The sequence below is a fragment of the Protopterus annectens genome, chromosome 16.part0 (genome assembly GCF_019279795.1).
Source record: "Protopterus annectens isolate FY-2018-M chromosome 16.part0, PAN1.0, whole genome shotgun sequence".
Taxonomy (NCBI): domain Eukaryota; kingdom Metazoa; phylum Chordata; order Ceratodontiformes; family Protopteridae; genus Protopterus; species Protopterus annectens.
Genome location: NC_056750.1, coordinates 521,742,628 through 521,761,627, shown reverse-complemented (window position 1 = coordinate 521,761,627; position 19,000 = coordinate 521,742,628).

Here is a 19,000-nt window from a genome sequence, read left to right as displayed (position 1 = left end):
ATTCTGGCCACCAGGTTGGGCTATACCATTATCTCTTAATTAAGGAGGGACTACTATAAATATAGCAAGTACCTGTGCTACACTGAATTTCTTTTTTGCTTAACCATTGATAAAGGCTGTGAGGCTGAAACTGGTCTGGTTATTTTGTTTGGAACATGTTTTAAAACCAATAAAGGATTTGGAACCTTAGTGCTAACCATCGTATTTTGATGGTTGTTGTGGTTGTATGCAGTTGGTTTTGACCGTGCACGCCGTCCTTGCGAGGCATTTCAATCGCATCTTCTGATTTTCTCCCACGTCTGTAAAGCATGCTATAGGTGAATTGGTGATCCTCCAAATTGCATGTAGGTACGCATGATCTGTTATGGTTTGGTTATCCACTCAGGAATCGCTGCCTTGTACCTACTGAGTGCCAGGAGAGGCTTCCTCTCTTCTATGATGCTCCTTTGGATTAAGCAGGTTATGGGAGAATGAATGAATGTTTTAGATTAAGTCAAAGGCACTATCAGAGAAGGTATTAAATGAAAGGATACTTTTGTTATACAAACAGGTCTTGCTCATACTAGAATTTTACAGTAATATCACCAACACCCAAAGTAACTGAAGGAGCTTAATTGATTATATAATTGTTTTTTGTTTTGTTTTTTCTGGACAATGGCTTCCGTGTTTTTTTTTTTTACAGTTTAAAATGGAGTAGTTTTAGTTTGATCTATCTGGCCAAGTTATTATTTTATGACTTCTTAATAGTTTTTCAGTTATCTATCATAGAGACTAACCTCAATCCCTAAATAAAAAAATGTTCACACCTTGTTGCCCTGGAAATGCAATTATAACCATATATAGTCAGATGTTAAGTTGTCAATCTCGCCTTCATTCTTGCTTGATGGGTTCGGAGCCAATCCTCGGCTCCGACTCGGCACTTGCTAAGCTCGAGAGTCACTTTTACCAGCTCGAGGCCGCCCCATATCCCATGATGCAAGGCGGTAAGTACCCAGATCTCGTTTGCCGCTTCGCTGATGAGGTCCTCCTTTTACCAGCTCCTGGTAAGTGATTTTTACATTACTATTTTTGCCCCCTTTTCTTCTAAAACTTTAAAATTTATAGTTTTAACACTGTAGTAGTCCTTTTCTGACTAGAAATTCCCTGTCTCCTTAAAACTTTTAGTCAGACTCTCTCCCATCCCATCCCCCCCCCCCTTGTTAGGGTGTGTGTGTGTTATTGATAGTTTTTTTTTTGGGATATATAATTTAATTTCTTGGGCTGGTGTTGTGTGTGTGAATTATTCACCATGTCTAAGGAAAGGGTCTCAGGCTTTAAGAAGTGTGACTCATGCTGTCAGAAGATGTCTCTGACAGACGGTCACACTTCTTGCCTTTACTGCCTGGGGCCTCTTCACCTGCAGGACTCCTGTGCTATATGTCACTCTTTTAGCCAGAGAGTCCTGCAGGAAAGAAGAAATAAATTGATTTTGAGGGGCCTTCTTAAGCCGGAAGGCTCTCCGGCCAAGTCGGCTCCATCTAAGACTTCAAAGTCTTCCAAGGCCCAGGCTTCTGTGTCCAAGCCTGTGGCCTCGGCTCTGACTCTTTTAGAGTCGAGATCGACTCCGGCTGGAGCCGATTCTGGTTTACGCAAACCTTCGGCACCGATGGCTATCGGTGCCGATTCTGGTTCGACCACTTCGGTGTCGGCTCCGATCGGTTCCGACCACCATGTGGCTCAGGCATCGCTGTCGGCTCCGATCGGCTCCGACACCCTTACTTTTATGGCTGTATCGGCTCCGGCTGGAGCCGATGCATCGAAGCTACCTGTCGGTGCCGATAAGTTGTCGGCTCCGACAGTTTCTGTGGTTTCATCGGCTCCGATGGTTCCTTCAAGGAAGAGGTCTAGGTCCCCTTCCTTGGAGCCGATACTCTCGGCTTCGCCTCTCTCGGAACGGAGCCATCGGAGCCGATCTTCAAGGTCATCCAGGCTTTCTGACCATGATTTAGAGAGAGTGGTCAGTAGATTACTAAAATCACAGGCACTGGCCCAAATGCTACATAGTCGGTCTCAGCAGACGACTATTAGTCCACACCCCATTGCAGTTCCTCCTTCGACTCTACCCCAGAGTTTGGAGTTGAAGTCTTCGGGAATAGTTTCTGCTACGGCTGAGGGACAGATACCCCCTTCTGCTCCTTCAGCCTCTACTCTTATCTCCTCTTCGAGACCTTCCTTAGAGGGATTTGGTGGCCGGGCTTCCCTGGTCTCCTCCGAGGGGGTGAGTGGCATCGGACCCTTGTCCGACCCCGCTCTTCCCCTTGGAGCCTCGGCCTTGGTGAGCTCGGCTCCGACATATGCCTCGGAGCCTTCCTTTTCGGTGGGTCCTGGAGTTCCTAGCTCTTCGGAGCGGGTTCTCTCGGACCTCCCTGGGAGGGGAGCCTTCGAGGTGATGAAGAGTGTGCTGGCCACTGGACTCAGCCAGCAGTCTGTTCCCTTAGCTCCTCCCTCTATAGTGCCTGTTGACATCTCTGCCACTTCTCTTGTTCCCAGACCCAGAGATCCTCCGCCTCAGGTTTCCCCACTGGGAATATCCCTCTCTTCCGAGGATTCTCCTGATTTGTTGGGTGATCCTCCGCGGAAGAGGACTTGTAAGAGGAAACACGTAGACTCCCCCGAGTCTATCACTTCGGATACTGACTTAGATGAGTCAGAGGGATCCCCAAGATCCCCCTCTGAGGATGTCTCCTTCTCAGACATCCTAGAACTCCTTAGACGGAGGGGAAACTGGCCCACCAACAATCCCTCTGAGGATGAGTCAGTATACCTGGAGGCGTTTGGATCTCGGCCCTCCACCTCCTGGGTGTCTCCGCCTTTCGACCCCCTTATGCAGGTTATTGCTCGAAAGGCGTGGGATGCTCCTGACTCTGTAGAGCCAGTCCCTAGGAGGCCTTCTAAATTTATTACTGCCCCGTCGGACAAGCAATTCCTCACAAAAGGTGTCCCCGCTGATGCCATGGTGGTGGCGGCTGCCACTAAGAAGGAACTTGCAGATCCTTCCGTACCTGTCCATCCTCCTAATAAGGACTCTAGGACCATGGATAGATATGGTAAGCGGATGTTTTCTTCAGCGACCTTTGCTATGCTCGCTGAACTACCTATGTCACTTCACCAGACTCCAGAGGGATATCCTTAAGGAGCTAGGTGAAGTAGTACAGGATCCTACAGCTGCAGGGGCTCAAGAAAAAATTGCTTCGCAGCTAGGAACCCTTAACTCCATTGCTAACTCCTCCATGCGGCTGATATCATATGCTGCTGATGGAGCGAGTAGAGCCGCAGGTACAGGTGTGGCTCTTAGACGCCAAGCCTGGATGCGGCTCTGTAATTTTGCAGATCCCTTTAAGGCGTCCTTCACAAACTCTCCCTTTGATGGGTCAGCTTTGTTTGGCCCTCAAGTGAAGGAAACGTTGACCAGGTGTGAGCAGGACGGCAAAACTCTTTCTGCAGGAGTCTGTTTTCCACCCCTTCTAGACCTTACCCCAAAGGACAGAAGGGTGGCAAAATGTGGTTCCATAAATCCCAAGGAGTCACGCCGGATTCACGTGGTCAGTTTACCCCTAGAGGCAGAGGGGTAACAACAACAGACGCCACTCTAGAGGCAGAGGGGTCCACAAAACCAGGGAAACAGAGAGTCTCTCTGACAAGCCCTTTCAGCATCCCTGAGATGTTGCCCGGCTGTCCCTCCTTGGAGGCAGTCGGGGGAAGACTATCGCTGTACCCAGAAGCCTGGCATTCCCTCACTCAAGACAGATGGGTACAGTCGATCATATCCGAGGGTTACAAAATTCCTTTCGAGGAAAGTCCTTTCTATCCCTCAAATTCCCTTCCAGATGTACCACCCGGTCTAAGGGAAATTGCAGAGTTAGAAGTCTTAAAACTACTGCAAAAAAGAGCCATTCAGCCAGTTACAACAGATCATTCAGAGCCCGGAATCTACTCAAGGTTTTTTTTGGTCCCCAAAAAGACGGGAGACTGGAGACCAATATTGGATCTCAGCAGACTCAACAAGTCTGTGAGGAAGACAAGATTCTGAATGGTCACCCTTCAGTCAATACTGTCCTTCTTACAGAAGGACAACTGGATGTGCTCAATAGATCTTCAGGATGCGTACTATCACATAAAAATTCACAGACGCTCCAGGAGATTTCTCCGCTTTCGGCTGGGGTCCAGTCATTTCCAGTTCAGAGCCCTGCCCTTTGGTCTCACTACAGCCCCCAGAGTGTTCACCAAATGCATGGCAGTGGTCACGGCTCACCTGAGACGTCAAGGATTCCAGGTGTTTCCGTATCTCGACGACTGGCTCCTTTCAGCCACCACCAGGCATCAGCTTGTTCAAGCCAGGGATTACACAATAAATCTTTGTTCTCATTTGGGCATCTCAATCAACTTCGAAAAGTCATCCTTGTTGCCCTGCCAGTCTATTACTTTCATAGGCGCAAACTTAAACACTGTTCGGATGTCAGCTACCCTTACAGATCAAAGAGTTTCAGACATTCAAAGTCATGTCAGGATCATTCTAGCCAACAAGAAAGTACAGGCCAGAATGGTTCTAAAGGTATTAGGCCTCATAGCTGCGGCCATTACTCTTCTTCCCCTGGCTCGCTTCTACATGCGCCTTCTTCAGTGGATGTTGTTCACTCAGTGGTCTTACCAACAACTTCCAATGCGTCACCAAATACTGGTGACACAGATTTGCAAGAATCATCTTGCTTGGTGGATCACTTCTCCCCAGATTCACCAAGGCAGACACTTTGTACCCCCATCCCGGTAGCCACTGTCACCACGGATGCCTCCCTGATCGGGTGGGGGGGGTCATTATCAGGGCAGGATGGTTCATGGGACGTGGCAACCGTTCGAATACCACCTGCACATAAATGTCCTAGAGATGAGAGCAGTGCTTTTAACGTTGCAAGCCCTCAACGACTTTCTTCCCGTAGGGACAATTGCAATCCACACAGACAACATGTCTGTAGTTTGGTATATCAACAAACAGGGCGGAACCAAGTCCTACCCCTTGTGTCGAGAAGCCCTCAGACTTTGGCAATGGGCGATCTTCTCTCATCGGTTTCTGGTAGCAACGCATATCCCTGGGAAAACCAACATTTTAGCGGACAGATTGAGCAGAGCTATTCTCATGCCTCATGAGTGGTCTCTCAAGCAATCTATAGTGGAAGAGATTTTTCTGGAATGGGGTCGCCCATGTTGCGATCTTTTTGCTACTCCCCAAAACAGCAAATGCCCAGACTTCTTCTCTCTCTTCCGTCCGCCAGGCCATCCCCCCAGAGACGCTCTGACCCAGGATTGGCCCCAGGGACTTCTTTATGCCTTTCCTCCTTTTCCTCTGATCCCTCAAGTTATCCAGAAAGCAACCGTTTTGAGAGCCAAAATGATTCTCATTGCTCCTTATTGGCCTCGACAAATTTGGTTTCCGTTCCTCCATCGTCACCTTTTGGTGCAGCCGTGGCATCTGGACCCAGTGCCAGATCTTCTGATTCACCAATCCGGTCAGCTGCACCGGTCTATCCCTTCTCTCAACCTCACAGCATGGTTGCTCCACTTCCTTCCTTAGCCAGGCTTCCTTTGATCTCTAACCCCGTTAGAGACATTCTAGTAGCTTCCTTAAAATCCTCTACCAGGAGGATTTATACAAGCAAATGGAAGTGTTTCTCTTATTGGGCTAAAGCCAAGAATATTGATCCCTTCACTGCTCCAGTTCAGGCAGTTTTGGATTTCTTAGCGGAGATTTTTCATGCAGGCTCCTCTTCTTCCACAGTTAGAGTTCAATTGGCTGCTATCTCGAACTTTCATGTCGGGTTCGCAGATCATAATATTATGTCCCACAGGCTTTGTAGAGCCTTCTTGAAAGGAATTTTCCTCCTGAAGCCTCCAGTCAGGAGTCCTCCTCCTCAATGGGATCTAAATTTAGTGCTGACATCCTTGATTCTTCCCCCATTCGAGCCAGCTGTTTCTTGCTCCCTGAAATTTCTTTCATGGAAAACCTTATTCCTGGTAGCTATTACATCGGCCAGGAGGGTGTCTGAACTTCATGCTCTATCTGTTCGCCCCCCCCTATTTGGTCTTTCACAAAGACAGAGTATCATTGAGAACCAATCTGACCTTTTTGCCTAAGGTCGCCTCAAAGACTAATTTAAATCAATCCATTGATCTCCCTGTATTTTTTCCAAACTATTCTAACAGATCAGAACAAAAACTACATTATCTTGATGTCCACCGACAACTCAGATATTATTTGGACAGAACTAAACAATTTAGGAAATCCGATCAACTCTTTGTTTCCTATGCTGATAACAAGAAAGGCCTTCCTGTCTCAAAAGTGACCTTATCTAGATGGCTTTCTTCTGTCATCTCTGAAATTTATCAGCTCAGGGGAAAACAGCTGTGCTCAAAACCTAAAGCACATTCAACCAGAAGCTTAGCTACTTCTACAGCCTTTCAAGCTAGACTTCCTTTAGACACTATTTGTGCAGCGGCCACTTGGGCCACTCCTCATACTTTTGTTTCCCATTACAAATTGGACTTGGCCTCCAGGGACAGAGCCAGTTTTGGCTCTACAGTCCTCAAGAGTCTGTTCCATTGAGCCACCCAGGACAGAGGTGCTAGGGACGCGGTCCCATCAAGCAAGAATGAAGGCGAGATTGACAACTTAACATTGAGAAGTTATGTACCTACCATAACGTTCCATGTTAGTTGTCTTCTCTCGCCTTCTTTCTTGCGACCCTCCCTCCTTCCCCCAGGCCTGGACAGACCTTTCTCTACAAGGAGTTATGATGCTGAAGACTATACAGAGCTGGTCCTTCTTCCATCCTGCAAGTTTTTCTTTCTTCCTTCTTCCTTTGGGAAGTGTTTATGCTAGGTGCTATTGCCCTTTTGTCATCAAACGAGATCTGGGTACTTACCGCCTTGCATCATGGGATATGGGGCTGCCTCGAGCTGGTAAAAGTGACTCTCGAGCTTAGCAAGTGCCAAGTCGGAGCCGAGGATCGGCTCCGAACCCATCAAGCAAGAAAGAAGGCGAGAGAAGACAACTAACATGGAACGTTATGGTAGGTACATAACTTCTCATTTGTAAATACACATGTAGCTGATCCAAGCATGTGAAATACAAAATTATTTTATTGAGTATTATTTTAGACAGACTTTATTTTCTAAACTGTTTTGTCATATATCAAATCACATATTCTGATAATTCTGTAAATGTATCTTTTTTCATTTGTTTAAAAAATCATTTTCTAATGCTTTTATTATTCTGTGTAATAAAAAAGGTGGCCAGTGTCTTTTTTTTGGCGAGGGGCTAATGCTTCAAGAAGTGTTATCTTAGACATTGCCTCTGATGTAGACAAATATCTTTTTTGCTTCTGTTATCCACTTATATTTAGCAGGCAGGTGATCTAAACAGCAGCCTCCATGGATGAGTTATCTATCAATGAGAGGGAATAAGTGTCCAGTATCCTAGTCATTTTTGTTTAGTAGTTCAGGTCTTACTACTGAGAGTCGATATCTGCTCTACATGTACATTTACATTGCAGGAGCATGAAGATTATTATGTATTCCTTGGTTTACTGGTAGCTTCTCTGTAGTATCTCTGTCTATTAGTACCTTTTGAATTCAGCAATTGTACTTGACAAAGGAACAAAGAAAAAAATATTTATTGATATGACAATACAAATAAGAATTCACTAAACATGCCCCAAAAAACACATTAACCACATAGGGAAAGCCCAAATAAGCAGAAATTGCTTAGTGCTTTTGTTCTCTTTTAATTGTTAGAACTTCTTCAGAAATAAATAAAAACTCACCACCATCATTTCTATACAGTCTCATGTTTAAACTAGGTCTATGTTCGGCCATTGAATGGAACTTCCATCAAATGTTTGAACATTGAACCCTATCCATAGAATGTTCATTTAGCAAACATTCATTTCCTCGACAGGGAAAGTAACTAGTTGGCCACCATTTCCCCATACGCACCACTGCAGTATGGTGGGGGGGATTTGCCTTCCACACCCCCTAACTGTATATAACAACTCTGAGATCACACTACAGTGGGTAATTAAATATAAAGTCATTAATTTCTGCCTCATTCCAGTTTCTTCCAGTTGTTTCTAGCTTATTCCCATATTCTACTGTCCTTTCAGTTTTTACAATGGAGAGCCACCATAGATGGGGGGACAGTATTTACAGTTAAAGTGGGTCCCAAAACCCCATAGCAACTTTGCAAATCTACAGTGTTCATCAGCAGACAGACTATCTATATAAAACAGAGCACCAGTGTTCCTTCAGCAAATTACTTCAGAAAAATCCATATAAAATATCAACAAACTCCACACTCTCTGAAGTACCAGTGTAAAGGACATTGTACAGTTAACAGAAACATATTGGAAAACTTCACAGTCACCACAGAAGACAACAGACTTAAGTTTCAGTGTGACATTGCAAAGCCAAGGAACTCCTTATAAGGTAGAGTTTGAAGAAGATAAGACACACCTGGCCACTGGCCCAAAACCCCTTCAAGTTTGCATATGTGAGCATTCAGTTTTATTGCAATGCACTTTCTAGCTAAATTAGGCATTTAATCTCTTAAAAGTTTAACTACATCAGTAAATGTAAATTGTATAGCTATGTCAAACTGTACTTCTACAATAAAGCCACCAGTAAATGTGTGGTTTAAAGTTAATAATTCGGTAAATCAGTCTTAAAAACTGTGTTCCTGAAATGTTCATTTACATTTCAGTGTTATTAGTTCAGGACTTTTAAATCTTTCTAGCTGCAAAAGGGTTAACACACAGATGCACACACACTCTCATGATTCACAGTATGAACCAATGTTTACAGAAACAATAGTAAATTCTGCTTCTAATGTCAATATGGTTTTAGACTTAAATAACATGCAACTTATAACAAATTCTAGTTTGCAGTCTTCAGAAATCAGTGTAAATGTTACAGTACCTGTACTTCAAAATGCAGAGTTAAGTCACAGTATTGCAAATACAGATTGGCCTAATGTAAACACAGCCAGTGTATATGACATGCAAATTTCAAATAGAAATGTTCAAAATGTATTAAAGTCTAGTTTTTTGTTTTCAGTAGCCAGTTCAAATATTGCACTGAGGGAGGATAAAAGGGATCAGAGTGCAGATTTTGATCAGTTTAATAAAGTAAACACCAGTGAAAGTAATGCACTGACTTCAGGGCAAAAATAAAGAAGAAATGCATATCACCACTCTAACAATTGAAAGAACTGTATGAAACTGGAAGAAACTGGAAATAACTTGAAGAAGCTGGAATGAATGTCTTTATCTTTTAATTACCCAGAACTGTGCTGAAAAAGTGCCAGCCTCTCCTTTATTTCCAGTTCTTGTTTTTTATGTGGTAGCAGCATAAATTTGAGATAGATGTCAACAATAGCCAAGTCAAATCTTACTGTCTTAAGTAACAGTGCTGATAGTAAACTGAATTACAACACCCATATATTCTACACTCATTATACTGTTCATAAATTCTGTACTCAGAAATATTCCTTCTGCACTCAGTATTGAGTGTCTGTATCAAACTTCTGCGGACTGCACTGCTATGATTTTCTGTGAATCAGTTCTAACTTACTTCTGTGTCTGAAGTATCTCTCGCAATAATATCAGAACCCTATAAATTTTCTATAAGTTCTACATGCCTCTTTAACCTTGGTTCCCAATCCTTGGACCATCTAAAGAAGATCTGTTTGAACTCAATCTACTGCATGTTCCATTAGCCATTTTATCCTTATCAGTGTTCACAATCGAAGGTTATTCATTTTTATTTAAACATTCCTTTCTATTGAAAATGCATTTAAAATATAAAATGAAGATAGAGGTCTGCTTTAACATGGTTGCATTTCTCGGACTATGCAAAGAAAATACTGTATTTACGGCTAACAAACTATATTTAAGTGAAACCTAATCTTACAGTTCCCCCTGAGATCCCTAAACAGGGGTCTGTTTTTGTAGTTACTTTAAAATATAAAATATAAAATGAAGACACAGGCCTGGCCTTACATTTTCAGGCCTATTTTACTAACTGTATTTCTGTAGGATTTAGTAAAATACTTAGAATACCTTATCTAGTAAATAAAGTCAAAGTAAACTTTATTGTAGATCAGATATACACAGCAGTGCAAGTTGAATTAAATTATGTTGCTTTGGTCCCTGTGCAAGACGTAACAATGAAGACATAGTTTGAGTGACAGTAAGACTAATGTGCATACAATAATAAAATATTAACGACATAACAAAATTATCATAATTACACAAGAAGACATTAGACAATAGTATAGTAGTAGGTATAGCAAAGGCTATGACTTCACATTGTGATTGCTTAGATATTGCACTTCATCAGTTGTAGTATGATATATTCTGATGTTCATATTGCACATGTATGGAGTGGTAACTCACTCCTGACTATTGCACATTCAGGAAGTAATCACATAAGAAAGCAGACTAACTGTACTAGTTACTGAAGCAACTTTCCAGAGTAATTACTATAGATGATACTTCACAGCAAGTGGCATATTGATCTGATTATTTGCTGTCATGCCTGGCATTCAAGTTCAGTATCCTTATGGATAGAGGAAAGAAGCTTGTGTTCAGACTACATGTTTTGCAGTAAACTTGCAATTTTAATTTTGACCAATAGGTGTCACTAATTTAATTGACTAATTTAATTGATTAAATCATTGCCATTAATTTAAAATAAAATTCCACATTCCACATGTTTAGCTAACGTGTTATAAAATCTTTTTTTTTTCTTATTGCTAATAAATGTTCATAACTTCTACAAGATGGTTTTGTTGTCGTTTTACATAGAAACAGTTGCAGGCATCACAAAAAAGCTAAATAAACAACCCATTCTGTTGTACAAATGTATCTGCTTTTAGACCAAAAGTTTCTCTCATTATGTTTTAGCACTATATTAGAACTTTCATAAATATACCTACAAAATTTGCAATTTTGACACTGATATGTTCCAAATCTCTCTAACATACTTTCAATGTCATATACTCAAGCAATGTTTCTCTCCAACAACTTTGGTCAAATAATTTTTACCAGGTGTGATTTTTCAATTATTAACTAGAGAATTCTTGAGTTTTTTACTGTTGACAATAATAGGCAATGAGAAAGATCTAGTAAAACCACCCTCAGTTTTATAAGTCTTTTTAAGAAAACCTTTTAATAACATAGATGGAAATTCTGCTATTCTTTTTTCTTTAACTTTTTCCATAATACAGACTAATTTTTGTTATTTGTAACATTTGTCATTAAACATATTTTTAAACATTTTGTCTCTACTTGAATTTCTGTATCATTAATGACAAGTTGACTTAATGTTATACATTGTTCTCTTATAATGCTCCATTTCATGAATTGTGGGTGTTCATTGTTATGATGCAAATACTTGTTAACAAATATACTTTTACAGTTTATAGTAGTGTAAAAACAAAAGTGACTGAAATCTAACTCTACAGCCACATCCAAAAATTAAATTTTCAGTTCTTTGTTTCATAAGGTGGAAGTCAAAAACTTGTTGCTCTTATTTATGTCTGAAAAGAACTTCTCAATTTCCTTTTCATCTCCATGCCATAAAAAAACTAAAATATCTATAAATGTGTAACATAATGATGTTTTCTTAAAAAGGGTGTGTTGTTCTAAAAAAATATTATTCCCACCAACTCATAACTACGTTTTTGAATACTGATGCCATCCTCACTTCAATTGCAACACCCTGTTTATATAAAATGATTTCAAATTGAAAAAAAAATATTGTTCAAAACTAATTCTAATAATAAATAATCAGTGTTAATAAATTAATTGGAAAAGTTGATAAACTTACTTAAATAACTTCTAACATAATCAGTTCTGACCTTGTGTGTGATAGAAGTATAAAAGGAAACTATGTAGATGAAGATGAACATAGTTACTCTTCCTTTGAACTCATTTTTTTTTGAGAAAATCCAGGAAAAACTCACGAGTCCTTCAAATAAAATTTGGACTCCTATACTGCTGGATTAAATAAAAATCTAAATAAAGAGATAAAATTTTTGTTTTTATGAAATCCACTACAACAATAGGCCTAAAAGGCGGATCTAAGGTATTTTTGGAATACCAAAAAATGTACCCATATTTGAGTGGTCCACCTTCAAAAATTCTAACAAATTCAACTCAATGTGTTCTTGGTATGCAAATCAATGATATAAAATGGTGGTGAGTGTTTGTTAATTTATTTCTAAAGAAGTTCTAATCATTAAAAAGAGAAGGAAAGCACTAAAAAATTTTGCTTAGTTGGGCATTCCTTATGTGATTGTTAACATTTTTTTGAGCTTTTTAGTACATCTATCATGTTTTTCAAGAGCCAGACCATTTGTTTTTAAATAAGAATTTGTGACATAGAAGCTGTCTACCTCTCTCCAGTATCTACCTTACTGCTTCCTCATTTCCCATTAGCAGTAATTATCCTAGGGGGGGTATTCCTAAAATATATGCAGTTTGTATACTTTGTGTGCCAGTGAGTGGAATATATAAAGTTCACTTATTATTTTAGAAATGAGACAGTGACAAAGGTGTGGTTAGAATTTCTGAGGCAGCTTTGTTCTTTAAGCAGAAGTAGCCAATCTGAGAAGCTTAAGAAAAAGGCAAAGTTTGAAAGGTATTCTATAAATCCATTTTCAATTAATCCACAGACTGTTAATTGAAAACTGGCAATGCAATTTAAATTGCTGGGCTTTTTTTCTTTTCTGTTTGTTCATCATTTTTTTAAATATATTTTGTGTTTAGTTTCTAAAGGTGTTAATATTCTATAGGACAAAATTAAATTTGAGACTATAAAAGGGATAGCCAAGAAAGCTTATGTGTCTCTGGCTTGGCTGTGTTTTTTTTTTTTTTTTTTTAATGAAGGTTATAAATGAGGGGCTGGAAGATTATACATCCTGGTCTTTAAAGACTGAGGTACTAGTCTTTCTGCCTTTGGGCACCCTGCCAGATTCACAGGGTTTAAAGTCAATAAAAAACAGGAGGCACAGACTGCATACACACTGAAATCAAGATCCACCCATTCCCTAGTGTACTTTCATGATATACATGTCCAATTATGATAGCCATGAAATCATAGGTTTTGCACAGTCTGCCAAGAGAATAACCAGGTAATGCTTAGGCTAAGACTTAAGTTGAAAATGATTATTTGTTCAATGGTCAGTAATGGGATACTACTGCTTTTTGAAAAAAATGCCATTAATGTGTGTGTGCAGCAACTCTCATTTTTACTCAAAAAGGGCATTTTGATGATTAGATATTCTGTATAATTAAGGAATGCAGTTCAACCCCTGAAGGGGTGGTTGTTTTCAAATATGCCATCAAAATGGTGTCCCATGTTTCATTGAAATCACATCCTGAAAGTTATATTGTTGTAGCTCTGTCCACAAAAAGTTAAGTGACTGAAATTAACAGGTGCCACACATTACCTCTCCTTACCATGAATGAGATGTCAGAGGGTGCATCATGGATTACTGAAACATATTCAGCTAGATGTGAGGAATGCAGACAATACTATTTCCATATCTGAGAAATCTACAGCTTCTCGGGCCCTTTCAAATCTTGCAACAAAGTTCTTAACTGGAAGGTTAAATTTCACAAAGAAGTCAGAATCTGTAATGTTGTCTCATGCAAAATCTCTTCTGTGATCAACAGCTTGCTTAGGGTAGCAGATATTGAATCAGACGGTTTTTCACACAATCTACTCTGCTAAATTGTCACAAAGTCAACTTGGTCTGACCATTGCAAAGAAAAAACTATTATCTCTACCTGATGTTTCTGATTTTTGTCTGAAAATCAGTTTTTAGATTATACCTGTAGATGGTTGGGTCTTCATCGGGCCAACCCTCATATGTGTAAGTGTAGACAAACAATAACTCCATGAGAGTGAAGAGGAGATCCCTTTTCAGGTTTTATGATGCTGAACAAGTTAAATATATATTAAGTATAGCTTGGAAAAAATGGCGCTCCTCTAGAAACCCAACAGATCACCATACCTTTAGAGAGCTCAGAAACAATACCAAAAAAGCCATCCTTTCAGATAAGAAAAATTATTACTTTGAACTTCAGCAAATCACCAAAAAAGAACCAAAAAAGTTCTGGTCTATCATCAATAATCTACTTACCCCAGGCAAAGTAGTTACACCAAACCCACAGAATTTAGACCCTGATAATCCCTCTTTAATAGCCAATAACTTCAATACCTTCTTTACTACTTCCTTACAAAGTCTAGCTAACCACTTATCTCCTGATGCTTCCCAACTCCTCTTAAGTAACATCAACAACTCCCTTCTTCCCCTTCAATTTCAACCCATACCCACCTCCTATATACAATCTCTCTTACAAAAACTTAAACCCACTACCCCCTCAGCAGATAAGCTTCCTGCTGAATTCCTTCAAGTAGCAGCTAAAGCTATTGCCTACCCTGTTTCTATCCTAATAAACCGATCTATAAAGGAAAGTACTTTTCCAGCAATCTGGAAGATATCACACATCATACCCTTACACAAAGGAGGTAAATCCACTGACCTTTCCAACTTTCGCCCTATAGCACTATTATCTCCTCTAGCTAAAATCATGGAAAAATGTATACACAAACAACTACTTAACCATCTCCTTCATAACAACCTACTAGCTAACACTCAGCATGGATTTAGACCTTCACATAGTACTACCACTGCACTACTTTCTTTTACCAACACCATCAACTGTAACATAACAACAACAAACTAACCTCTTCTCTTTTCCTAGACCTGTCAAAAGCCTTCGACATGGTCAACCATACACTTCTTCTACACATATTAAAATCCCTTGCCTTGGACTCCTCTCCTTATCCTGGTTCTCATCCTATCTTGAAAACCGACAACAAGCAGTACTCTGGAAAAATTCTCTATCTGCTCTACTGCCTATCTCTTTAGGAGTACCTCAAGGATCTATACTAGGCCCACTCTTATTCTCTATCTTTATTAATGATCTCCAATCATCTATCCAAAACACAACCTGTATACAATATGCAGATGATTCTACCATTATTTGCACAGCTTCTACTCAATCTGAACTCCAGTCACTGACACAATCTACCTTTTCAACCGTCGAACAGTGGTTCTCAAAAAGATGTATTCTCCTCAACCCCAAGAAAACAAAACTGTTACTATTCTCACCTACCCACAAATCTTCTCAACTAAGCTTCACCGTTACTGCAAGTGACAAGTCCCTCATCTCCCCCGATTCTACTACCAAACTGCTTGGTGTTACTATTGATAATAATCTTAACTATGATTATCACATCAATAACACCATAAAAGCAGTTAATAAAAAGATTGGTTCACTGTACAGAATTAAACCCTTCCTTACACCAGAAGCACGGACCACCTTAGCACAATCACATCTTATCTCTACTCTACTGTATGCTTCCTCTATTTACACTAATCTCTCTAAAAGCAACCTAAGGAAACTGACTACATCCTACCACAATATAGCTCATTTTGCCACAGCATCCCAGTATAGAACTCACCACTGTCTTAACTTAAAACACTTAGACTGGTTAGAACTTCCTAACAAGCTTATATATCAACAACTCTTAATAACACATAACATTCTATATCAACCATTAAAGACACCTGCTCTTAGTAACCTCTTGATCCCCTATAATAACTTGAAACAGCTGCGCTCCGCCGAAAAGCTACAGGTCAACACAACAAGAATTACAAATTCAGCAGGTAACTGCCTTTTCTCCAAATCAGTAGGCAAAATATGGAATAACCTCCCCTCACACATTACCTCTCTAGCCTCCTTTCATCTTTTAAAAAAAACAACTTCTTTTACATCTGAACAACTTCTGGCTCTGCTCCTGTACCAATCCAGACTAATCTACTTTCTTCTTTCTACTATCATATTTCCTAAATTCAAAACTGCAATCTTTCTCTGTGATCACAAATGACCTAATGACTGTACTGCTACTATTGTTCTCAAAAAAAAAAAAAAAAAAAGTACAAACAATGTCTTTTACAAGTATGTATATACATTTTAAAATATGTAATATCCCATCCTCACATAATTGTACTGTAAAGAATTACTGCCTTTCTTAATATGTAAATAGCACTATGTGTTTTTATTACTTGACCTAGACTAATATGTATGCATTGTTGCTCACTGTCTGTCTCACAGGCATTTATTGTAAATGTTTAATTTCTATAACCTTGTTTTAATCTCGGAGCTTTTCTCCCCGGGCCTCCACTGAAAATGGAAATTATCCAGTTGGACTAGTACGGTCAACAAATGTAAAATAAATAAATAAATAAATAAATAAATAATAAATAAATAAGTAATTCTTGAACACAACATGAAGTACAATTCCAAATAAATTTCCATTTTTTAACTGTTATTCGACCTATGGTATTAGATCCCTATAAAGTAGACTGCAAATTTTGAATCTGGGAAGGTGAAAGTTTGCACAACTATATTTTTCAAAAATCCTGACATCTGACCTATTAATAAAAGCATCAGGTAATACATATCTGTAATGTTATTTGTGTCCCAAGTCCTATTACCAGCTGAGATGTTTCAGGCTGAGCAAAACTTCTCTCTTCAGAATGTTATTTTTCTACCTCTTAACCAGTCCTTTATCATTTTGCCACCTGTGTAAACCATACAACAGTCGAAGGTTGTGTAGTTTACTAACCTGTATTCTTTTTTGATGTCACAAAACCTGCTGTCAATTTGAAAATTATCTCTAAATTCTGCATTAAGAAAATAATGGAAGGAGTAAAAATGTGCTGTAATTACTGCAATCTTGCACCCTTTTTTTTTGATGTGTTGAAGTCGGCCAGACATTTGCTTAATGCTCATAAGCCATTTAAGCAGCAGCAAAACCTGGCTTTATTGGTTATTCACTCCCACCCTTCTCAATAAGTTCATAGTTTAACAATTATATCAAATTTCTGACACAAGAGCAGCACATTATTTCATTATGCTCTTAAGTCAGATGACTAGCAATGTGTATAGTAAGAGCCCTAACGATTAACATTACTGTAATCCACAGACACAATCAAACATGCACACATATACAATATAATATAATTTAATATGTAAATGAGGTTGTACTAAATAAATAAATTCATATTAAGAATACACATGCCAAATCATATATAGAGCATTGGTCAAGGAGTAAGGATTTCATAACTTCACCCCCAGTAGTTAAACTTGGATCTCTGGTTCAGTTAATCCCATTGGGAGGTCAATTACTTCATTAATCCTGTTGAAGGCTCCTGAATATATTAATAATATGTTAATTCTGATGGTGATTTTAATCTTATTGTGGCTTTCCTGATTTCATTAATTTTGCAGGGTCCTATTAATGTTAATCAGTCTGGGGCCCCTGTTTTATTAATACTGCTGAGAACCGCAGCTTCATAATATCTGTTCTTTAACAATTCATTGACGGGAGTACTTTATTTATTTGATCCTGCTGAGGCTGGGCAAAGTTGACTCATTTATTGTTTCTGTAGGTCCACTGATTCCATAATTTTGCAGGGCAATGGGCACAATCATTTAAACACAGATCTAAGTTCACTAGAAATAAAACTTTAATTAAGTACTTGTTAGTACATTTTCCTATAGCAAAATGCTTTCTGGGCACCAAAAGCAAAACAATATAAGACACACAGTAATCTACTTCTATAATAAATAGTTAGGCATTAATTGAAAATTGAGTTCTTAAAGGTATTACAACAGCAAATCAGACCGAAACAAAATCCTTAAAAGGCAAACAGACTTAAAATTAAATATTGTTATGGTACCTTGACAGTCATGCCTTGTAAGGAGGCAGTATCATATTTCAGAAGAAAACATGCTTCCAACACATTCAATGTAAATATCTTGCCACCCCACCTTCTTGGCAAGCAAGATGTGGCTAATGATAAAAACAACAGATGTGCAGAGCCATTTAAATCATGTTTTCTCCTTCGCACATATATAGAGCTTAGCTGATTTCTACTCACTGCAACCTTGCCAATCAAGTATATGCCTGCATACAATTTCCACATTCTTCTTGTATGGCATATATACCATTTTATGGAATACAATTACTAAATAACATTCAATGATCTGCATGTATAATGTTCCCTCATGACATGTCTTTTTTGAACTGATTATAATATTACCAGTTCTGTAAACATGTCAACATACACTACAATTGCCACATTCTAGCAGCACAGACAGTTGTATTGTCCTGGGGATGTAAGAACTCTAAAGATGTCCATGACTCTGCTTCCATTTGATTGTTATTTTTATGGCATTCTACAAAATATCCTGGGGTCTATAGAGTTATAGTTGTCGCCGTATGTTGTTAAGCTGCTTGTCCATGAACAAAACCTTTGCATTAGGAAAAGGAGATAACTTCCAGATGAGTAAGCAAAGTAAGAATAACACAAATGTGAAACATATGCATCCAGAGCATTCTGTTCATAATTTAAAAAAATCTATGGCTTGGATAGATATGCTAAATAGAAAGTGGCTAAAAAATCCTGGAGGCATCAGATAATCACATCTGATAGAGTGAGTAGGGAATTTCCTAGTTATAATAAATTAGTAAATCTTCTGTGTTGGGTTAAGGGTGAAATTAGTCCTCCCCATTACAAAACTCCTTATAGGTTCTGTACTTGTCTTTTAACAAGCACCACTAACTTATCAGGCATTGTACAACACTGGCCAGAAGGGTTTTTGATCTAACATTGCACCATCTTCTTGATAAGAAGTACAGGGAAAACAGAGGGTATAGCCCTATGCAGGGACAGTGTGGAGACTTTACTACCCTCCAAAAATATAGTTTAAAATTTGGCCACTTCTTTTGGCAAAGAGGGGTAAAGTCCTGACTTTGGCACAGACAAGTT